The sequence below is a fragment of the Suricata suricatta genome, chromosome 3 (assembly GCF_006229205.1).
Source record: "Suricata suricatta isolate VVHF042 chromosome 3, meerkat_22Aug2017_6uvM2_HiC, whole genome shotgun sequence".
NCBI classification, from domain to species: domain Eukaryota; kingdom Metazoa; phylum Chordata; class Mammalia; order Carnivora; family Herpestidae; genus Suricata; species Suricata suricatta.
The window spans coordinates 161394136-161417170 of record NC_043702.1 but is presented as its reverse complement, the minus strand read 5'-3'; the positions used below and the strand labels follow the sequence as shown (position 1 = coordinate 161417170).

General features: G+C 42.0%; 2 long non-coding RNA genes across 2 annotated transcripts; one reads left to right on the top strand and one right to left on the bottom strand.

The window, feature by feature from the left end:
• Positions 1 to 2176: 2176 nt before the first annotated feature.
• Positions 2177 to 6094, bottom strand: LOC115288372. The gene is made up of 2 exons (XR_003906966.1): positions 5882 to 6094; positions 2177 to 3084 (listed from the first exon to the last, which is right to left on the bottom strand). It is a non-coding gene; the product is annotated as an uncharacterized LOC115288372 (long non-coding RNA).
• Positions 6095 to 6368: 274 nt separating this feature from the next.
• LOC115288374 lies at positions 6369 to 21493 on the top strand. The gene is made up of 3 exons (XR_003906968.1): positions 6369 to 6542; positions 16398 to 16526; positions 21344 to 21493. It is a non-coding gene; the product is annotated as an uncharacterized LOC115288374 (long non-coding RNA).
• Positions 21494 to 23035: the final 1542 nt, after the last annotated feature.

Genomic DNA, 23035 nt, shown 5'->3' with positions numbered 1-23035 from the left:
TGAATATAGGTCTTAGAACTGTTAGTGTTCACATTAAGAAGTTTAGTAGAGTGGTTCAGAGCCCAGGATCCAGAATTAGACTGTGTGGGTTCATTTCTTCCCTTAGCTACTTCCTAGTGTGATAACCTTGGTCTTCCAGCTATATGTAACTCTTTGTGTCTCAGCTTTTCCCACATTATGATGAGGTTAGTAATATCGTTACTGCACAGGGTTGTGGGGGAATTAAAAGTGTTAATATCAGTAAGGTGATTTGAACACAGTCTGGTACACAGTAAGTGCTAACTAATGTTTAGCTCCTGTTATTACATTAGGAAGATGGTTCAGCTGTGGGCTTTGTAGTAGAGCAAAGATTTGTGAAAGCAAGGTCAGTGCAACTTTTGGTGAAACAAAGAATTTTGAACTTTTGGTGAAGCATTAACTATACATCATCTGGTTGATCTTTGACACAGAATTATTTTAGGGACTGCTGCCTATAAATACTCTCTAAAAGTATTATGAGTATCAAAAAATATTCTAGAGAAGTTGAAGATACAGGTGTCATTTAGTGAAGGGTAAGGTCCTCAAGACAGTTTAGTTTGGTGAAGAGAAAACTGAAGGAAATTTACCAGGATGGCCTTGGAAATGGGTTTATTAACAATTGTAATGATATAAACTGTTTACTGAGTACTTACTGTATCACAGGAGCTTTAATCTTTAATTTTGCTTAACTTTTGAAATTGCTTAACTTAATTCTCACAACATTTCATGAAATATTATCTCCATTTTATATATAACTAAATTAGGCTAAGAGAGGTACAGTAGCTTTCTAAAGTTCGTGTAGTGCCAGAATCAGGATTTGAACTCAGTTCCGATAAATTGTAAAGCCAGTATTATTAACCCCTATGATTTCTTTCTCTCCATACGCTGTTGCATATAAATAAAAATCAGTGGCGTGGCACTTAAAGCACTTTGAAATCCCTCTGAGTTAAGCATTCTTTACATCCCAATTTTATAAATAAGTAAATGGATGTTTAATGGCGGTGATTGACTTTCCGTGAGTAATCTGTTACTGCCTATCCTATTTGTAAGGCTTTACATTTTCGAATTTAGCCACAACCATCTCGCACTAGAGATTCTTGCCAGTCCCATATTTACCACCAACCCGACCCAGCGGGCTGATGTCGGGAGAGAGAGATGCCACAGAAACACCAGTGGGCAAGTGATTGAAGGAGGAGGACAGGGCGTGCTGTGGGGAGAAATGCAGAGCAGTAACCATCCTGCATTGTCTCTGCAAGTTAGAACATATTCAACGTGGTAAAAATTAAAAAAAAGTAAACAAGTAAAAAATAAAAAAATTAAAACATGAAATAAAAGAAAATACCCAACTTGGTTGTCACATTCTCAGTAACATGATGACCGACTCCTTTCATTTTGTGTTTTTCATTAATGAGGTCAAAATTATAACAAAATATTGAAGTTAGACTTTAGTAAAATTATTCTGAGAGTATGAGGATTAAAATTCTATGGGGAACCGCTTTCCCCATAAGTTTGGAAAACATGATTGTCGTTTTGTGTAATGGCGTGCCATAGGTCAAGGAAGCATCTTTAGAGTCAAAAAATTCAGCTTTGTGATGAATATTCTGAGTCTGATAGATTCTGCATGAACTAGCTCGTTTCTTTAAACACGTCAAGCAAATCATGGGTTGCTTTTCGTTTGGTTTGAAGTAGCAGCAAATCATCATACTCTAATTGGGAACTTGCCAAGGGGGTGACATCCAGAGTTAGGACCTGCCGGCAATCGGCAATCAGTGTTATCTGTGGTGATGACTTTATGCATACATTCCTCTCAAGATAATTAAGATGTTTATATCCATAAAATAGAAAGGGCCTATATTATTGTATTTTATCTGTAACACCTACACAGAATGCAGACATTTTAACAGGCTGAGTAGGAGATCGGGATCTTGGGGGGAAAAGCACACACTAATACATCTTTCCTTCAGTCTTTCTTCCCTCTGTGTCCACTTATACCAAAAAACACCGTTGAGAAATAGCTCATGGGTTGGAAAGTAGCCTGCATTAAGCTTATTCATTCATTCATTCATTCATCCATTCATTCATTCATTGAATTTATATCAAGCAGCAACCAAATAGCGCTGTGTCAGGGCCAGGGAGTAAATGAAACCGACGGAAGTACTTGGATTCAGGGAGCTTCTATTCTAGCAGAGAGACACTTGGTAAACAATATGAGTAGGTAAATGTACAGGATATAAGATCGCTGTAAGTGCAATGAGAATAAAAAAGGAAAAGAAGGGGATATGAAATATTTGGGGGGGTGAGATTGAGGTCAGGGGGACAGGGAAGGTATCTGTGGGAAAATGACTTTTGAGTGCGGACCTGAAGGAAATGAAGCCATCCTTACTGATGTCTGGGGGAAGCGCACTTCAGGCAGGGGGAACAGCAACTGCAGAGGTGCTATGGGAGGTGCTGGCCTGGCACTTAGGAGCAAGGAGGACAGTGAACAAGAGGACAAGTATTGGAGATGCACTAGAGAGGTTATGGGCTGGAGGACTTGTGGATCCTGTGGGGCCCTGTAGGTCAGAGTTTATAGCATTTGACTTTGTATCATGCCCAGGGAGGGTGAGTGCAGGCAGATAGGGAGGAGCTGGTTTGGAGCCTGTGTAGATGAGACTCTTTCCGTTTCAATTGATATTCGTTGAATACCAGTCACATGGCATGCACTGTGCTATATTCTGGAGACCCAAAGAAGAAAGATAAATAGATGTCCCTTGAGTTATTCAGTCTGATGAAGATAGAAAAGCTGAGCACTCAAAAACACTGTACTCTAAGCTTCCTTCTGTCTGGTGAGAGTTTTACACAGGTGTAGCCCAGCTATACCTTCCCCCAAAATCTGAGGGAAGGCTCATGGTGGCATATCAGGAGACCCCTCTCACTCAGAAGCATGGAGCACTGCCCACTTCCTCGGCTCCACACGTGCAGCACATCTCTCCAGGGAAGAGAAGACACGGTGAGCTATTCGACATTTTAGATCTCCATGCACGGGTGACGGTGTATCTCATTGTCCTGAGAATGTTCTTCAATGTTCTGGAAAAGTTGTAGATAAATTAGAATTGGGTTCAAGTGAGCTATATCCAGAATGAATTCCAAGTCATCAGTTGTGCCAGTAAATTCATGACTTACCGTCCTGTGAAAGGAGGAACCACCTCACATGGTTTCAGGCAGCCTACATATTCTCACCCTGCTAACAGTGGAGAGATGGCTGCCATTAGACACCTCAGTCTGGGAGGAGTAATTGCTTTCAGCTTTGCCCAGATTGCTGCATAGCAAGGCTATAGGGATCTTTCTGGCTGACAGGCTGGTCCTGCCTTCTGCATCTAAGTCATGGAGATGTTGATTAGTTTCTTCTTGGTTATTCCTGGTTATTTTCTTCTTTTTAGCACTTATTTATACTTTCATATATAAACTAGCATGAAATTTTAAATTTTAACAATCTTTCTTTGGAAAAGATTATTTGTCAGGAAAGATTACTTTTTATTTTTTATTTATTTATTTTGGGGAGAGCACAAGCAGAGGAGGGCCAGAGAGAAGAACAGAGAATCCAAAGTGGACTCTGTGCTGACAGGCTGACAGCAGCGAGCCTGATGTGAGGCTCGAACTCACGAACCCCAAGATTGTGACCTGAGCTGAAGTCAGATGCTCACCTGACTGGGCTCGCCTGGGTGGCCCAACCCTTATCTTTAAGTAGTGTTAGAGGTTCCACTCTCTTAGTCCAAATTCAGTTTTTTAAATGTTCATTTATTTTTGAGAGAGAGAGAGAGAGAGAGAGAGTTAGAGGAGCAGAGAGAGAGAGGGAGACACAGAACTTGAAGCTGGCTCCAGGCTCTGTCCTGTCAGCACAAAGTCCAACATAGGGCTCGAACCCATCAACTGTGAGATCATGACCTGAGCCAAAGTCAGATGCTCAACCAACGGAGCCGCCCAGGCTCAGTCCAAATTCTTAAAGAGAGGAGGAGCAAAGGATTTGCAGACATCTTTAATCAACCACAGTTTGCCCTCTAGTAACAAGTTAATTATATTCTTCCAACATGAGAAATACTCTCATTCTCTCCCAAGGGGCCCAAGACTTTTCTCCCAATGTAGCATTGGTGTAAAGGTCAGGATTTTGTCAATGAAATCAGGTCCACACATCAATGGAGACCCCCAGAGGGCAGATTCTTGAAAATGGTCTCTCTTAATCTGAAGGCCTATGAACTAAAAAGATAAGTTACTGCCACACCTACATTCCCCACTCAACCTATAGTGGTGTGTAGGGATAAGGTAATTGCTATAAACACTCCTACTCATAAAGGAGGAGGAAGAGTGGGAGGCACACAGGCATTACTGATCTATAGCAATTCTGAAACTGAGGTCACATGTTGCCAGTTCCTTCATTACAGTCCAGTCTTGCTGCTTCAGAATGATTTTCTGAGGGTCTGATCTCTATCCTTTGTTATCTTGGTTTGGTCCACCTTTGAATCAGCCTTCATGAAAAAAACAAACAAAAGTCCACGTTTGCAACTGAAGAGCTGTCTCAGCTTGTTTGCTGTTGGTAGAGGGTTGGGAGTCTGAAAGCCTCTTTTCTTTTCTTTCTTTCTTTTTTTAATGTTTATTTATTTTTGAGAGGGAGAGAGACAGAGTGCCAGCAGGAGAAGAGGAGAGAGAGAGGGAGACACAGAATCCAAAGCAGGCTCCAGACTCCAGCTGACAGCACAGAGCCTGACATGGGGCTCAAACCCATGAACCGTGAGATCATGACATGAGCCAAAGTGGGATGCTTAACCAACTGAGCCACTCAGGCACCCCTGAGAGCATCTTTTCACTTTGTATTGTCTTTCTGAGCCCTTCCACTGATTAAACTCATTAAAATTTTTTAAATGTTTATTTTTGAGGGGGCCAGGCAGAGAGATGGGGACAGAGGATCTGAAGCAGGCTCCAAGTTGACAGCAACAAGCCCTATGAGAGGCTTGAACTCACAAACTGTGAGATCATGACCTGAGCCAAAGTTGGATGCTGAACTGACCGAGCCATCCAGGCACCCCCTGATACAATCCTCTTAAAAGCAGATGGGTTTCTCATGACTTATTGTCATTTACTCTGTTAGTTAAAAGTTTCACTGATGTATCCTTTCAAAATATATCCTTACATCCTTCTCAGTCTTGAGTTGTGTGTGAGGTTGGTATAGAATAACCAACTTCTAAGATGCTTACAAGTTCTGTTGTTTACCAGAGAAGGTTTATGAAACTTGCTTTTAGAACCTTAGAAAGCCCTTTTTGTAGCTGAAACTTCTGTGGGGCACAAGTTCAAATATTTCTCAATACAGACTGTATATTTGATCTTTATCTTGACACAATTAGACATTTCTTGCTTTGGGAATCCTTTTTTGAGGGAGACTAGAAATGAGAGACTGTTTCTTTGAAATCCAGCAAACCTTGGATCTAAACTCCACTAAAAAAATTGAATAGTATATTCTTTAATCTCTTTCTGTCTTCTTGAATTTTTTAGAGGCACCTAGAAGAAGCCAGATCGTGCTTTCAACATTCTGCCTGGAAATCTTAGTCATAGCCTTAAGATCATTAGGTACTTCTGTTTTTTTCTGTTTTCCATATTATTATAGACAAAAGTGCAATAGTGTTCTGGCCATACTTAATTCAGGGGCCCTTTTCTGCAGCCTCCTACACATTTTCCTCTGCCCCAGTTTCCATCTTCATGAGTTCCTCCGCTTTCCACTCCCCATCTCCTTGAGGTCCTTACCACTCACTTTCCCCACCAATGCAACATGTCTTAGATTCCACTTCTGGAAACAAACTGTACCCCAGTTATATACAGCTATCTGAAAACTCACCCTGGAACTTAGTGGCTTAAAACCATCACTGTATTTTGCTCCTAATATTGTCGATCTGAAATTTGGAAAGAGGTCGGCTGGATGGTTGGTACTTGGTGTCTCTTCTGCAGTTGCAGTCAAATGTTGGCGAGGGCTATGGTTCCCTGACGTAAATGAGTCACATGGCTGACAGTTGATGCCGCCTGTTGTCTGGGAGCTTAGAGGGGGGGCTGCCAACCTGAGCATCTATATATGGCTTCCCTGGTGCCTTGGCAACTCACAGCATGGTGCCTAGATTCTAAGAGAGAATGTCTTGAGAGAGTGTTGCAAGAGACCTGCATAGTAACTGCAGAGGTTCTTATGATTCCTCTTTGTAAGTCCCAGATTGTCATTTTTTTTTGTTGTTGTTGAATTCTAATGGCTCAAGTTCAATGATGGAGCTATTGTCCTTTCAATGAGAAAAAGAACAAATAATTTGTGGCTGACTTTAATTTTCCACACTGATCATCAGAGCTCTCCCAAACTGCCCCCCTTTGGGGGAGATATTGGTGACATGTGTGTTTTCTGAGAAAGAGTAGCTGAAAATCCAGGAGCATGTTTAGGGGAAAGTGTGTCTGGGGAGGTGTGTAAAGAATTCCAATCCAGAGAAGTCTTCTTGCCAGAAGCTTTTTGCCCTGAAAAAGTAAGTTTATGAAATCTTGCAAACCTTTACAAGATGCCTTTCTTCTTTCTTCTGTGGCTCATTCATTTTGTTCCCATATTTTGAATACCACAGACTTATCTGCACATACATTTTGAAATTGTATGAATCCTTGTCAGAATGGTCCATTTGTTAACTTCAGCTGGACAGTCCATCCTATTTTATAGTCTCCACCAGGACTCAGTGACCTTTTAACAGTAGTGTATCAAAATCTTGACCTTTTGTTCTGGAGATCTGGGTGCTAAGAAGGCTGGAATGGTAAAACCCTGTGGTCACATCCCATGTGGGAGGGGGTGTGGAGGCCCCTGAGCTTCTGCTAGCCACAGAGGCTTAATGGCTCTCAAGGTGTCTGTTGGTGGGGAGTGGAGGCAGGCAGCCAGGGGCAATTTCAGTAAGCCCTTGTCTTTGTCAGCTTTGGTGCCAGCTTGGGCTCCTGGTCCCCAGTGATTGGGTTCTATCCTACTTCTTAAAAAAGGACCTGGCCTTAGAATACTTTTTTGTATGGCTGCACACTTGGAGCAAACAATAAAAAAAATTCAGGACTCTTCTGAAGCCAGTTGGACACCTGACCTCTAACCCTGAGTGGCATTAAAGTCAAGCAAGATGAGTGGAAGTAGGGATGACCCTAACAGGGACTCCTAGAGCCAGGAGTCAGGCAAAATTCAAGATCAGCTGCATGAATGGCTTGGAAAGTGAGAAATCACAGCAAACATCAAAGTTAGCGATTCCCGGTCATCGATAGTAAGCTAGGTTTGGAGGATGAGATGACGAAAGAGGCAAACAGGCAATATTTGCTAGGTTTTATAAGCAAGCCGAAGTTCTGTGAAACAGGAGGGCAATATGGTGAAAAACAATCACATTTTGGAAACCCAGACGGACAAGTTGAGGTGATTTGAAAGCATTTCCTTACTACATGTGTAGTATAGTGGCATCAGTTCTCTTTGATCAACTGGTAATTCCTTTTCAGAGTGCTGTGTTGAGAACAAGTCAGGCCATGTTTGGTATGTGTGTGAAAGGGTACCATGACTGATTGCCAATGTCTGCCACAGATGGCGAGGCTGGGTGGCGTAGCCAACCTGCGTGCCATATCATGGTTATCTGTGGCCAACCTGATGAAGAGGAGTCTGGCACATGAACTTCAGGATGTAGTCTTGGAAAGGTCTCTAGTGAGCCACGAAGTAGGCTAGATGAAGTGGCCTGGAATTATAAACATTGAAAAGGAATAATTTACCCCTTAATAAGAATTCACATAATGCAATTTAAAGACCCTTTATGGTGTGTTCTGGAAGCCAGAAATGAAATCCTCTCAGAGTTTACTAACACCAGCGCTCTTCATGAACTATGACCATTTAACCACTGGCCTTTGGGATTTTTTGGCCTTTTATTCCACTGATGTCTCTACCTTTGCCGGGTCTGATTATATGAGGAAATTGTAGTTTAAGAAAGTGCATAAGTAGATTTTGCTATAGCACCTGGCGGGAGTATCCCTTTCCACCACCATTAAAAATTGAGAATGTTTGTCATTTCCCAGGCCTTATTGATGGTATCTTTAGAACTACTGGGTGTTCCATCTAGTTCAGTCTAGAACATAAGCAACCAAACATATCTGAATCTATTTGACTATGAGGAAGAGAAGAAGGACCTTGGCTTCAATACTTCTTGCCTATCTTAAGATGGTCTGTAGATCTGGACCTGTCGGTGTTGAAAAGGAGTGCATGGAAGAGATTGTGGAATATATAGCCAATTTCTTCTGTGACTTTGCTCAGTAACCATGTAAAGCACCTTTACATGGCATATAAATGAAAGGAAACTCCTATTCTGTGCCACGAAGTTCCCTTGGAATATTTTCTTCACTAGTTTATACACATTCATTCTTGAACACCTTGGTGGGAAAATCGAGCTAATGCTCAGGTTTTGTGCACTTGATGTTATCCAGAATCGGTTGGGTAAAGTCCTTGTTTTAGACTATCACACTGCATTTTGGGCAATAAGCTAGCAGATATCATGTGCCCATGTACTATGTTGTAAATAACTTATTATAGTGATTAAAAAACACCTTTCGATGTAATTAAACAGAGTTCTGGCAAATACCGTCAGAGAGCTACAATGAACTATGGAAGAACATTGTAGAACAATTATATATCGAGGAGAAGATGGGGAATGACACAAGAGGGTAGCACTTAAGAAGAAATTTGAAGGATGACTGACTGGGATTTTGAAAAATAGAAATGCTGGTGGAGTTTGAGAGAGAATCAAAGGTTTGGACATAGTGACCATTGTATCTGACTTTGTTTGAATAGGTTAAGAGTCTATGTGTGGTAAATAATTAGGATAAAAGCCAGGAAAGATTTTAAAAAAATGTGTAGAGACTCGAAGACCAGTTTGGGTATTTGTTTTTAATTTGGTAAGTTATGAGGAGGTACTGAATTTTTTTAAAAGCACCGCTGTAATATTGTCAGAGTTGGGAACGACATGCTTTAAGTAGAGTTCATCTGAAATGGGCCACTCTGTTTATGAAGATTTTTATCTATAGAAGCACATAAATATGTACATATAAATTTCCACAGCCAAAGGAAAAGGCTGTATTTTATGGCATAAAATTATATTTTTTGGCTCTGACTCAGCAGTCATAAAATCTAACTATTTCCAAGCATAAGAAAGATGGAAAACACTCTTTATAACATCTTAAATAATTGTATGGAGGCCAATCCCATGGCCCTTGTGCATAAGTAGCTCACAGTGAATTTTAGGGGAGTTTTTAAAATACATTTGAGCATTAAGTTTAGGCCTAGAAACAGACCATATATCTAATAGGTAACTTCTCTGTGAACTTCCAGCCCTACTATCTACAATGAAATGTTCATATATGCATTTAAATGCAACTATTAAGAAGAACTTGAACCTTTTCCTATGTCTGTTGACTAATAAAACAAACTTTCCCAACTAAGCCCAAGGGGAGACAAGTGTGATATTTTATGTAGAAGTTTCAGCTTCCAAGTTAAAGAAGATGACTAGAGCTCACACAGGACTCTCTCTCAAGGAAGCATTGGCATTTGATCCTGTCATGCGTAAGTTAAGGTGGTGCATTGAATGCTGGGTAAGGTCATCACTGATAAAAATTAGTACGACCTAAGCTGCTCACCCAAGGCAGAAAAGTTGAAGTCATACAGAATCTGGGGAACATTAACCAGGTTTTCTCATCAGGTGTTCTTGACTTGAAGTATAGTAGTGTCCCCTTGTCTTGGATTTGCTTTCCATAGTTTCCATTACCTGTGTTCATCTGCAGTCTGGGAGCAGATGATCCTCCTGAGGAAGCCCCTGAGAGTCCATAGTGCTATGCCCCGTCACACCGCCCACGTCATTCACCTCACTTACCTCATCCCATGGGCATTTTATCACCTTACATTGTCGCAAGAAGAGTTAGCGCAGTACAGCAAGACATTTTGACACACAGAGACCACATTCACATAGCTTTTCTTACAGGATTTTGTTATTTATCATTGTTCTGTCTTATTAGTTATTATTAATGCCTTGCTGTGCCTGATTTAGATGTTAAGCTTTATTATAAATATGTATGTACAGGAAGGCAGTGTGTATGTGGAGTCTGGTACTGTCTACAGTTTCAGGCAGCCACTGGGGCGCATCGGGGCATATCCCCCTATTGTACTTTTATTTACTTATCATTAATTTTTCTGATGTAACATAACACAGAGGCAAGTTTTTCTTGCTTCTTTCTTCCAAGTTCCATGGTTAAGCCAGGCCATTAACATCAGCCAGAGGATGTTGACATTAGTCAACGTTTGAGTTCTGCTGAAATATCTCTGCCTAGCTTGCATAACAGATGGGTATATGGAAAGTGATCAGTCTAATAAATACATCCAGATCTATTAAAACTGTCTTAATTGTTCTAGTGTTTTTTAAATTTCTCAGTTCCAGTATAGGCAGGAGAGGAGAGGGCCAGGGAGAGGAGAAAAGATTCTAAGTCGCAATAGTCATATAGAAAATGGTAAAAGCATAAAATTGGGAAGAATCTGTTATTTGCCAAGAAGGATTTTTACAGTACTGTCTACTTCAGAGTGATGGGAGTGAGTCTGGCAGAGTTCAAAGTCAGGCAAACGAGGATGTCAAGGCTAAGGCACTAAGGTTGGAGGACAGGTGATGGTCACGGGGGGGGGGTGGCAGAGTTCAAAGCCAAGTGCCCCACTTGACGTTTCCAGGGGGACTCTGAGGGAAATGTTTATTTCAAAAAACCCCTTCTCCTGAAAAGTGAACCTCTTTATCCTACACAATTTAGAATTTTTCTTCTTCAATTAGATCCTAAAGTAAAATCATCAGTGTCTTTTGCGACTCTGTCATCTCAATTCATACGTAAGTAATTACTTTCAGGAAATAGTCATGGAATCACTTAAAAATGGCCCCCAAACCCACTGAGACCAGATGTTATAGCTGTGTGTGTGTGTGTATGTGTGTGTGTGTGTGTGTGCGTGCACGCGCTCGTGTGTTAGCTGAGGTTGAGGGCAGTATGAGATGAAGCAGAGAGGGACAGTCTAGAGGAGGTCTACTTTTCATGCTGCCATTCGCTCAGAGATGCCCCTCTTTGATCTCTTACATTTCGAGATTCCAAGTACCATTACTTTCAAAGACAGCGCTTGGTTTTTTTGCTTGAAAACGGTTTGAAATCTATTGCTTAGGGACTATTGCATTTGAAGGCTTTTACCTAATTTCAAGGGGTTTTTTTTTCTTTAGTCATTGGAAGAAAACATATCTTTTAATTCTTTAGCAATTACGGCTGCCATTTTGGTTGTCAATTAGGGAATGTTGCACTGATGTTTAATTTCCACAAAGCAAGTGAATTTACTACAGTCTGGTTCAGCTATTGACTTTGTTCTTAAAATGATAATTACATGGTATCAAGGTTTATTTTATTTATCTAGAAAATGACATAAGGTGAAGGTGAGTATTTTTATTAGTTTCTACTTCATGAAACCTCTCATCTTTCCCCCTAGGGGACTCCAAGGTCACACAGCCTAATAGCTTTACATGCTTGGAAATCACCAGCCAGAAAAGCTGAGACTTGGGACGAGGGGTGGCTGCTAGAATAGGACAAGTGCTGGGCTGATCGTCCACATGTGGTTTGGGGAGGATGTCTAAGCAGGAGACTAGTATGCGGAATCTGTTACCATGGAGACAGATGGGCAGCATCAGAGAGTAGTAGGTGACGGACTGCAGGCAGCCAAGTTGTCCAAGGGAAGGGAGTCAGCATCGATCCAGGCAGGCTCCAGGCTTCAGAGAGGACTCACACACATGGCTAGCACTCAGGAGCCCGGGCAGAGTCCCCAGATCATTTTGACTAAGGCTTGGGAGGCGAACAGCCCAGTCAACATCCTGACCCCACCACTCACTCATAGTCATGATCAAGTTATTTAATTTCTCTTTACTTTTTGTAAAGTCAATAATTTGAGATAGTGCCTCCCTCTTAGGGTTATTGTGGTGTTAAAAATAATAACGCACTCGGCACATGAGTGAACCACACTAAGAATGCAACATCTGATAGCTTTTATAAAAAATTAGTTATTAGGGTAATGCCTAGAGCAGTGCCAGGATTTGATGATAGGAACGAGGGGTTTAGTTACTAGAGAGAGGCTACCCCATCGGCAGGACACTGGAAGAATGATGATTATGACACGACATCTAGCTTGTTGAGTTGCCCCTGACTAGAGGTTGGGATGGATATCATGCTTCAAATTGAGCTGAATTTGCCAGTGGGTCTGATTGGGTTTCTTTGGGAATGAGAGTGTCACCTCGACGAGGAAGAACTAGATGGCGTATTGCACTTACTTTAATTGTCCAGCTGAGTCCACATGGAGCCCATAATCCTTCAAAAGCTCTTCCTAGAGAATAACCCATCACGCTCCCCAAGATTTGCTTCTCCCCATAAAAACCTCATCTGTAAGGAAGAGTTTTATGATGCCTCTCAAACTGTAGAGTTTATATAATTGTTATTTATTTAAATGTTCCTTTTCCTCACATGGTGATGTCACGGTTTTCTTCTACTTCTTACCCTGAAGTCCCTGTGACTCGGTGCCACCCAGCACCTGCTGCTCCAGACTCTGGTATTTCCGTCTCCACTCCCAAGACACTCCACTTCTCTGACCTCCAAACCTTGCTTGGGGACTCATCAGCTGATAAGATAACAAAGTCTCATTCGCATATAGCCCGTTATCATTTACGAAGTGTGTTGTCCCTTAGGTGTCACGTATGTGTCCCTCCTCCCTCCCCAAAGTGGTGAGGCAGGAGTCATCTGCATTGAGTGGTGAGGTATTGAGGCTCAGTTAGTTCAACTGCCCAAGGCCAGTCAGCTGGTAAGTGATAGAGCCAAATCTAGAAGCCAGGTTTTCTGAATACAGGCTCTGTGACTTTTTCCACTCTAATCATGTTGATTGCAAGCTGATGGTGGCAGCTCTTTGCTCCTCTTCCATTTTCATTTACGTATTCAACAGTGGCTTCCGGGGCTTTCGCCAGTTGACTGCTCACTCACTGGGTACTGGCGCTCTGCACCTGGCTCTCCAAGTGCGCTGTCTCCCCCAGTACTGTTCACAGAGACTATAAGGGACACAGAAGACAGTTTTGTCTTGGACTTCCTTTTCTTCTTGCAAGCTTTTCTGCTCATTTTCCAGTGCCCCAGCTACCTCACATCTGCTTCTGCTTCGGCCACTTGGATCTGCTTGCTGTTTCTAGACTAGAACAAACATGCAGGCACCTCAAGACTTTTACACTTGATGTGTCTTCTGGGAATGCCCAAGAGAGTGCATTCTTTCTTTGGGCAGGAGGGTGTACCACTGTAGATTGTGAGCCAGGGAGTGGCATCGGTCACCTGCGTAATCCACTCTCAGACACGAGTACAGTCATGTCGTTCCCCCTTCGGAATTCTGTTCCTTCCTGCTGTCACAGCATGACATCCAGACCCCACAGCCTGGCTGGGCAGCTCTCTGGCTCATGCTGGGCCTCACGTTCTAGAGCTGCCTGCAGAGGGAGGGCCCCGGAGGGAGGGGCCATTGGCCCTGCAGCCTCCATCAGTTTCTTTGTCCTCCAAGCAAACCCAAATAAACAGCTCATAAACTTATCCAAACTGCTTATGTACAAACCCAGCTTCCAGACAGATCTCCAACCCAAGCCTTCCAGAGGGAGTACTGACATCCAGTTAGCACAGAGTGGCAGGAGCCAGGCTGAACCGGGCTCTGTGGAGGCTCCTACTCACAGCAAATTTCCCTTCTGCTGAGAAAACCCTTTCTTTTTAATTTTATTTTCCCCAGCTTTATGGAGATAAAATTGACATATAATGTATAAGATGTACAACATAATGGTTTGATGTATGTATATATTGTGAACTTATTACCACAATAATTTTAGTTGATAAATACATCACCTCATAGTTACCTTTTTTTTTTTTTTTTTTTTTGGTGGTGAGAACTTTTAAGATCTAGTCTCTTAGCAACTTTCAAATACAGTAAAACCTTGGATTGTGAGTAACTTGTTCTGTGAGTGTTCCGTGAAGCGAACAAACATTTCTAATAAATTTTAATTTGATAAATGAGTAACAACTTGCAAAAATAGTAGCACGTGGTGCCAAGGATCACAAGATCACAACTGAGCCAATGGTTCTTGAAATTTGCTGTGATACACAAGTGCTTTGGATGACAAGCATGTTTCTGGAATGAACTATGCTCGCAGTACAATACTGTATTGTTAATCATAGCCACCGTGTTGCACATTACATCCCTGCCACTTACTCATCTTATGACTGGATGTTTGTCTCCTAAGCCCATCTTCACCCATTTCCTCAGCCTTGGCAACCACCAGTCTGGTGTCTGTTTCTATGAGTCCTACATTTTTATATTCTCCATACATAAGTGAGACCATACAGTGTTTGTCTTTGTGTTTCAGATAAAGGTTTCACCCATGTGTTTGCAAAAGGTAGGATTTCCTTCTTTATTTATGGCTGAACATGTGTGTGTGTGTGTGTGTGTGTGTGTGTGTGTATATATATATATATAAAATTGATCACATTTTCTTTACCCATTTATCCACTGATGGAGACTTAGATTGTTTCCATGTCTTGGTTATTGTAAATAATGCTGCGTGGGGGTGCAGATACCCCCTCAAGATGGGGATTTCACTTCCTTTGGGTATATACCCAAAAGCGGAACTGCTAGATCATATGGTCGTTCTATTTTTAATTTTTAAAGGAACCTTCATACTCTTTTCCATAGTGGCTGCCCCACTTTCTGCTCCCACCGGCAGCGTGCAAGGGTTCCTTTCTCTCTGCTTTCTTGTCAGGGCCTGTTATCTCTTGTCTTTTTGATCCGCCATTCTAACAAGTGTGTGAGGTGATTTCTCATTGTGGTTTGGTTTGCATTTCTGTGATGATTAGTCATGCTGAGCTTCTTTTCTTTTCATGTATCTGTTGGTCATTTGAACATCTTCTTAGAAAAATGTCTATTTAGATCTTTGTTTTAAAATTGGATTATTTGTTTTTTCCTTGACTTGTATAAGTTTCTTATATATTTTGCATATTAACCCTTATCAGATATGTGGTTTGCAAATATCTTCTCCTATTTCCTTGGTCGCCTTTTCATTTTGTTTATTCTTGTTCTGCAGATGCTTTTTAGTTTGATGTAGTTCCATTTGTTTATCTTTGCTTTTGTTACTGTACTTGGGGTGTCATACCCATGCAATTGTTGCTGAGATCAGTGTCAAGGAGATTTTCCCCTATGTTTTCTCCTAGGAGTTTTATGGTTTCAGGTCTTACTTTGAAGGCTTTAATTCACTTTGAGGTAATTTTTGTGAGTTAGGTAAGTGAGGGATCTAGTTTTATTTTTTTACACGTGAATACCCAGTTTTCCCAGCACTATTTCCACTGGGTGATGCAGAGAAGAAGAGGTGGGAGGTAATTTCATTAGCCCAGGCACTGCACAGAGGAAGCCCGAACTAGAGAAGTGGCAGGTCATACTCTATGGGTCTCCGTATCCTCATCTACAAAAGAGGAGTTTTAACACTGTGTTAAACAGGGTTGTTGTGATGGCATATTGTGCTGAGAAGTCGACACATATTATTATTTTAAAAATATTAGCAGCAGTCCTGTAGTAAGGGGCACAGCCCTGTGCTGTGCTGCCAACATGGACTCCCCGTTCCCAGAGTACGTTGCTGGTTGAACCTCAGCAAGTTTCCTAACCAATTTGTACCTTCGTTTTTAAAATGGAAATCATAATAGCACTTAATTCATGAGGCTGTTGTAAGACTTACACGAATTAATGTTTGTACAGAGCTTAGACCTGGCATGTACTAATGTCTTAATAAACATTAGTTTAAAATACACACACACACATACACACATGCGTGCAAAGTGGAAAGACCATGGAGGTAAAATCAAGGTGACTTTATAACTAAGTGAATGTGCAGGTGGGTGTATGTGTATTTGTCGGCATGGGAGGTAGAGTAAGGTAGAAGAAAATAAGCTGGGATAAATTTGGCTTGGGCACCTAATGAGTCTACAGATAATGGGAGCTTGACTCACAATTAGAGCAAATATGCTAGAATGAATTTGAAAAGTTGGGTCAGTATTTAATTCAAGTTTTTATCTGATAAGTTTGAAATGATGATGGGTGTCTGTATATGAATGGTAAACAATGGGAGGTCGGGATTTCAGATTTAGAATTTATAATTTAAGAACGAATAGCACATAAGTACTAAAAATAGTTTAAAATAATAAATATTTTTTTAAAACTATGAGGGCTGTGCTAAACATTTAATATGTATTATCTCACACAATCCTCCCAGCCTCCCTCGGATATAGGCACCAAGATTAGCTACACCTCAGGTGAGGACCACTGAAGGCAGAGCAGTTAAGGTACTTGTCTCAAGACGTCAGTCATCCGATAAGGTGGTCAAGCAAGAGTTCGACTCCAGGTAATTTTATTCTGTTGCCTACACTCTTTATTCATTTTTGGACTGACTCCAAAGCAGAGGCTGAAGCCATGAGGTTGGTCAAAAAAGTATGGTGAGAACGAGGATGTGTCCACTACGGATGTTTTTAACCTAACCATTCACACATTTTCATTTCTTGCCAACAACTCTTCTTTGTAGAACAAATAGAAAGGGCTCAATCATTGTTGCATAAGAGAATGAATAATCGGACGTTAGAGGCTCAGGCATCATGGCCGTAAGGTTGAGGAAGGTTACTTGGCGCAGGCTGTGGTTCAGATGCCTAACCCTGTCTTAGCAAGGCACGTACACCCGCAATTCACAAAGAGAAATGGATCCTTCAGAATCACCGGAGACGGTTTCTCAAACACAGAATCCCAGTTCCCAGCCCTGACCTACCGCGTGGTGGATCAGCCTGGCAAACTGTGTCTTCACTGAAGGCCTGGGAGATTCTGATGGACAGCCAGTTTGTTACCCACTGCCCTCACCCACCGACATTACTGGGAGTGAAATGTGGTATTTTTGTTACATAAAGTGCAGCCGTAAAAGAATGATCCTGGTTTTCTTGTGAGTTTTAAACCAGCTAGGGAGGTGATTTTTAAAAGAGGAATTCACAAGATGTTCGAAGCAATCACGGCATCGCTGAGGTAATCACATAGCCTCCCCAAATGACTATTTTGTAGGGAAATGCTCATTTGGATTTGTAGTTTCTGATGTGTTTAATAAATACCATTTTCATTACTAGAAGAGCCTGCCTTCATAAATGTGGCTTTTCTGGATAAAAAGGAAAACATAGAGGAGTAGAGCATTCATCCAACATTACTGCTGTTTTCTCCACTTCATCATTACTCTTGTGTTTAGAGAGGAATCGGCCAGTTGGGTCATTTTCTGAGCCCCATGGACCATCCTCATCCCTGCTTGTAGTTGAGTTGTTCATAGCACTTTGACCTTTACAGAGAACAGCTCTACATTGATGCCATGCGTGGTTGTTATCTGGAGGAACCCTTGCGAAGTGGTGGGGGATGACCGACTAACACCTGAGCTACGGGCTGATTTCCAGTAGAATTCTATAGGACCTTTCTCAGAGTGTGATTTGACCTACGGGGAATCTGAATTTACACAGTGATGAACACTGATACATCCGGGGCTTGCAGGATTTTTAGATCTCAGCTTGGATAGTTTTGGTAGATGGACCATCGTTTCCTGGCCTGATACATTAGGCCTTGGTGTGATTAAAACATGCCTGTCCATGTTTATTTAGGTTTCCCAGGTACTGCTGGAAACATCTACCATATATACTTTATCTCACAATAATTACACAGAAAATTAAAAAGGATCAATTCCAGCTTAAGAGCCTTTCTGCTTAACCAATTTTTTGCTCTGCTTACAAGTCTAATTGCTTTAATTCTAATTATATTTTTCTGTAAGGTAGGGATCATATCTACTTCATTAGATTGTATTCTAGGGATAACTACAATCACAAAAGATATCTTTAAAGGGACCCCAAGGAGAAGATACCTTTATCTGAGTTTCTTCCACAGAGTCTTTCACTTTGGCCCTTCCTTCACCGTTTTTGTTTTCTCCTTCATTTCTTCAACACATATTTGTTGAACACCGACTCTGGGCCAGGTATACTTCTAGGTGCTAGAGAAATCACTGCGAGGGGAGAACATAGCCAGAAAAAGCCCTGCCCTCATAGCGCATAGAGACACAGGGAGTGGGGCCAAGAGTAGACAAAATAAAGAAGCAAACCCGTGAACTGTATTAGAGGCTGTTAAGGATTATGGGAAAAACACAGCAGGAAAGCAGGTGGGGAGGACTGGGCTGGGGAGAGGAAGGTGGTGTTTCTGTTTCAGGTAAGGTGTTTGGTGGGTGGGCGTCCTCTCTGAAGGGGTGGTCCTCAGACAAATCCTGGGGAATGTGAGGGAAACAGCTGTTAGTTACTGGCATCCCATGGGGCATTAGTCCTAAGAAATGCTGGGTGTGAAAAGGGTTTCACTGCTCAATAAGTTAAGAAATGATAATTTCTACATATTTACAGTGCTCATTAGCATATTAAATAATTTGAAAAGCCTGCTGGAGAGAAACCTATTTAATTCAAACATACTTAAAATCTTTTTCTTCCTTCCTCCTTCCTTCCCTCCCTCTCTTCCTCCCTTCTTTCGTAACTTGGCAGAGTGGCTAGACCACAGCTCTGAGCCATCCCTCAGATGTGGGTATGACCCCACCGACCGGTCAGGTTTCTGAGATGCACGGTCCCAGAAAATCGTGTCCATTCTGGAATAAGTGTGCCACCTGTATCTGCCACTTTGTCCCTGAGCGAGTTGAACGTCTCTTGGTTTTGGTTTTAGCATCCATAAACTGGGCATAATAGTATCGACTGTGCAAAGTTGAAGGTTAAATAAAATCAGGGGTTGAAGCACTTTCTAAATTGAAAAGTACCACAAATACAGATGTCCTGTGTGCTTTACTATTTGCTTTTTTGGCACTTGGGATGAGTCAGTCTCCTATTATACCCTGTCAGGAGTTCATTTTTAAAGACCTTGCCAAAGAGGGTTGAAGGAGAAGGAGCAAGAATTCTGGGTCTCTGGAAGGGTAAAGAGCTTCTCTCCTGGACCTGACTCCCAAACTTGGGCCTTATTAGCATCAGGCTCCAATTAGACTAATTCGCTGGCCAGAGGCCCACTTCTCTAACATTAGGCAGCATTTCCTAAACTTTGATGCACACTGGAATCACTTAGGGTTTAAAAAAAAAAATGCCATTACCTGGCTCCAACCCTCAGATGTTCTGAGGTAATTGCTGTGGGGTACAAATTGAGAGTCAAGATTGTTTAAAGCCCCAGTGTGCCCCAATGTTTGTAGACTCTGGTAAAAACTCACCCTTGTGGTCCTCTTTTTTAGTGGCCTGGCCGAGAGAGCAAAGGTTACAAGTTGACCATGGTTGTAAATCAATGAATTTGATTCGTTTTTCTTCTGGAAGGGTGAACAGGCAGGGAGGAAGGAAGGGAGGGAGGAGAATTTGCTTTTATTAGGTACCTGTTTTGACAGGGCATTAGGACCCTTAATATATTATGTCATTCAATTCTCTTAGTAACTCTGCCACTTAAACATTACAATTCCATTATTTTTTGTTTATTTTTCAGGGAGGGGGGAAGGATTGAGAGAGAGAGAGAAAGAGAGAGAGAGGGAGAGAGAGAGAGCGCAGGAGACACAGAATTGAAGCAGGCTCCAGGCTCTGAGCTATCAGCACAGAGCCCAACATGAGGCTCTAACTCACGAAATGTGAGATCATGACCTGAGCTGAAGTCAGATGCCCAACTGATGGAGACATCCAGGCACCCCTTCTGATTCCATTTTTTTTTAAGTTTTTTTTTTTTAACGTTTTATTTATTTTTGATACAGAGAGAGACAGAGCATGAGAGGGGGAGGAGCAGAGAGAGAAGGAGACACAGAACTGGAAGCATGCTCCAGGCTTGGAGCTGTCAGCACAGAACCTGATGCAGGGCTCGAACCCACGAACGTGAGATCTGACTTGAGCTGAAGTTGGAGGCTTAACCGACTGAGCCACCCAGGCACCCCCTGATTCCATTATATATATATTTTTAAATAGTTTATTGTCAAATTGGTTTCCATACAACACCCAGTGCTCTTCCCCACAAGTGCCCTACTCCATCACAACCACCTCTTTCCCCCCCTCCCCCCTCCCCCTTCCCCTGATTCCATTTTAAAGATGCAATAACTGATCACAGAGAGCTGAAGATCATCCCCCAGGAATTTGAGACGGGACCTTCGGTTCTGAGTTCTGGGTCCTTCTGACACTCTGTGACAGCCATTCAGCCCTCCTTCATGTTCCCAGGGCTGTCTCCCACCCTCTTATCTTCCTTTACCTTAGCTTTCTGGAAAAATCTAGTATCCAGCCTTAATGTGTTAGTGTCAAACAAATTCAGCCCTAATACGTTTTTTGGAGGGAGGAGCAGTTTTGCATTTTATGTTTAAATATGACCAGGAAATGGCCTAGTTTATTCCTTTATCATAATTGTATCCATAAAAGTAGCATAATAAGCAGTACTTGCGGGAGTTTTACCAGAGAGAGGCCCCTCCTGAGCAAAGCACTGGTCAGTATAGGTTATGGCCTATCGGTAAGGCTGGCCCTGCTTTTCCCCTTCTTAGAGTATCTAAAGAATTTTCATGGAATAGCAGATGTGGGCACATGCTCACCCCTGATAACAGTTTATTCATTTAACATTCGTAGATGTTAGGCACTGTGTGTTAGGCACGAGGAGTAAAAAGATAACTAAAATCTGTTACATCAAAGGCATTTACCACTGGGTGGCAAAGGCAGACATAGTAACAATAATCAAAATAAAGTACGGTGGGACAGTCATGGAAGCGTGTTGATGGAGCAGGGGACGGGGGTGGCGGATCACAGGGGACTGTCACAGGGAGGAGTGGGAGAGGACATCCTGGAAGAGTTCATTAGGAGGCGACGTTTGAAGCAAGTGCTTGGGCTTCCTCACTCTACCCCTTTGGTCATCTCGAGAACACCCTTGCTGGAAGGCTCCTTCCCCCAGGGCGGATGTCAGAGGAAATCCTGGGTGCAAGCAGGTGAATGCCTTTCCCAGGATCGCCAAAGCAGTAGGGGCAGAAATAAGACTCCCGATCCAGGGTTCTGACTCCAAGTTTAGTGTTCTTTCCATGACGCTGAGTTACCTCTGCTGCTGGCTCAGCAACTGGCACGGCCACATGGCCGAGGACATAGTGGTAAATGTGGCATCAGGTGACATCTTGATGATTTTTTCCAGTCGAACCTGGTTGCCAAAGAAGAGTCTCTCTCCCTTCTGAACCCAGGCAGCAAAATGCACGATCTCAAATGAAAAACAGAGCCTCGAAATGAAGAACTCCAGAAAGCCCTGGGTGTCAAGTAAAATCTGAGATGTAGAGTCCGATTCAGAAATTTATGGTACAAATACAGGTGTCTATAAATATTTAAAATCACCAACACTGTTTTGCCTTGGGTATTATATAATTCCATAGTTCACAAATTAGATTTTATTCAAATAAATACAATTTTATTTCAGATGCTTCTAAGTCATTAGCATTTCTAATCCCCGCCCACCATCTCACTGCCTGCTCACACCACTGCCAATTCGCTCATAATTCCCAAATAAATTTCTCCAGCCACAGATTTCTTCTAAATCTTTCCCAAGGCCAGTGGAATCTGGCTATTTCATAAGCCTTTAAACCTAACATATCCCAAACCAAATTCATTATTTTCTTAGGATAAGCTTAATCTGTACCTCGTTAACGTGCTTCCATTAATTTAGTTATCCAGGCAGGATACTTCTGTCTGTTGATTCCAGATCCCTGACAAATATCCCTCCGAGCTACCTCACCGCCACAATTCTGTTCCAGGCCCTCATTCTTTGCCACCCCACAGCTGAGTGGACCTTACCCGTATTCCTAGAAACAATGTGTATTTTCCTGCACTCAGTTCATCTTCCTTAGCACACAGAGAATGTTCCAGACAGCTTAAACAAAACCAGAAGCCTCGTCTTATTTTATTTCAATATTCAAATCTTTCTAAAAGGCTGATACATTGTCCCGTGTCAGTTAAGTAAAATACCTTGACAATAAATTTCTTTGATGATTGAAGCTTTTATTGTGTCTGAAGGCCATCATTCTGAACACTGGTGATTATTATACATCGTCTGTGGTGTAGTCAGCACCGCATTTGACTTAAAGGGATGTATTTTTCTCAAGTTCAGTTTTAAAATAAACCATTCTTACGTCAGTTCTCAACCTCTCTGGAGTCATGGTTCCTTCTCAGAATGTGATGAGAATTCTAGGTCTTTTCGTGAGAATAATGAAGACACTTGCACGCGTGCTTGCACACCCATGTGTCTCTCCCCCCCCCCCCACCTCTTTTGCCTACAACCTTAAGACTTAATCGGTCTATGGGTCCTGACTAGAGCTATCATGCAATCTGGCTTGAGTGCCCTTTGCCTCATGTGAAAGATTTTACTTTTTCATGTCAGAGGCATGGTACAAATTTATTTTCAACAGGGATCCTATTACTCTGGTCCCTGTTGATGTGATTAACTGTACTATTTCCCCACAGTGTGTACCAGGTCCTAAGTGTGACCTGGACAGCGTGATTTCTGCACAATTATCCTTATCCTGATTCTTCCCTTAGCGAGCTAAGGACTTTGTGAAATCCTGTAAGTAGCGAATAGAAGTCACCTGAGGTTCTCAGCTAGGGGACCTTATGTTCTATTAACTTCGTGAAATATTTTTAAAAAATCAACTCTGGTGTAAAATGTGGTCCATCCTCCATGATAATATTTTGTTGTGTTGGGAGAGTGCTTTCTCTTCTGCTAGTTCATTGTACGCTAACAAAGACCGGTGAGAAGTCGATGAGTTCCAAGTCTTCAACAAAGATAAATAAGGAGGGGAATGTTGGGCGAGGCTTTCTCAAAGTTAGTGACAATGAGGAA